The following is a 1,127-nucleotide window of genomic DNA, read 5'->3' as shown; positions in this document are numbered from 1 at the left end:
TGTTGGAGTGAGGCAATTTGAGCTAGCAAGACGGAATTGTTGGAGGATTCTTATTTACCTTTGAGTGGCACAATGCGGGAATTCACATATTGAGCATCATGGACGGCCATAGATTCGATCGTGGCATGAGTAAGGTCGGTGTCAATTTGATCAAACCGCCCATTGTTGGTGGAATCAAGAATCCTTCGGGACTCGGCACAACATCCATTGTAGAATGTTATTGCTAGGAACCAATCGTCTAGACCATGATGTGGACATTGTCTTTGCAACTCCTTGTAACTCTCCCAAGCTTCATATAAGCTCTCAAGAGCTTGTTGATGGAATCCGGTGATTTGGCTCCTCAAAGTTTGAGTTTTCTCCGGTGGAAAAAACTTTTGATAGAAAGCAAGAGCCAATGTCTCCCAATTGGTGATTCCCATGGCGGTGCGGTCAAGGCTATTGATCCAAAGCTTGGCCTTGTCCTTCAAAGACAAATGGAAAAGTATTTCCCTTATTTGGGCTTGAGTGACGCCCGTTTGTCGGATCATAGAGCAATAGTCACAGAAATTTTGCACATACAAATTGGGATCCTCCAAAGGACTTCCCCCAAATTGCTTCCTCTCCACAAGGCTAATGAAAGCCGGCTTGATCTCGAACTCCGGCGCGGTAATTTGAGTAGTTGTGATACCGGCCGGAAGCATGGCCGCGGTAGGCTTTGAGGGATCGGAAAGCTTCACCAATTTTTTGGTAGTAGATGGTGGTGGTCGTGGAGATGATGAACTAGAAACCTCCTCCTCTTCAAGAACTTCTAGATCGTCTAAGTAAGACTTTCTAGCACTTTCAACTTGTACGGGAGAAGTGGCTTCTTTCACTTCCTTCCAAAAACGTCGTCTTCTCCTAAAGGTTTTCTCGGGGTCGGAATCCGGTGAAAGCAATTCTCCACGACGAGAGGACCTAGGCATAAGACAACAATTTCTAGGAAAATGATAAGTAACGGTCTCAAGGAACAAGTGTTCCTCAAGACAAAAGGAAACAAGATAAAAATCGACAATTCAAAACGTAATAAAACTGTTTCCCCGGCAACGGCGCCAAAATTTGATAGGCTTATCGTGTACCTATGCAAAGATAATTACCCTAAACAACAAATG

The 1,127-nt window shown here is 44.4% G+C and overlaps 1 non-coding gene across 1 annotated transcript; it reads left to right on the top strand.

The window, feature by feature from the left end:
- Nucleotides 1–240: 240 nt before the first annotated feature.
- LOC141624471 (small nucleolar RNA R71) lies at nt 241–349 on the top strand. Its single transcript, XR_012534282.1, has one exon. It is a non-coding gene; the product is annotated as a small nucleolar RNA R71 (small nucleolar RNA).
- Nucleotides 350–1,127: the final 778 nt, after the last annotated feature.

The sequence above is a fragment of the Silene latifolia genome, chromosome 1, assembly GCF_048544455.1.
Source record: "Silene latifolia isolate original U9 population chromosome 1, ASM4854445v1, whole genome shotgun sequence".
Lineage (NCBI taxonomy): Eukaryota > Viridiplantae > Streptophyta > Magnoliopsida > Caryophyllales > Caryophyllaceae > Silene > Silene latifolia.
Note: the sequence above shows the minus strand (reverse complement) of the source record. Positions and strands in the feature narration are given on the sequence as shown.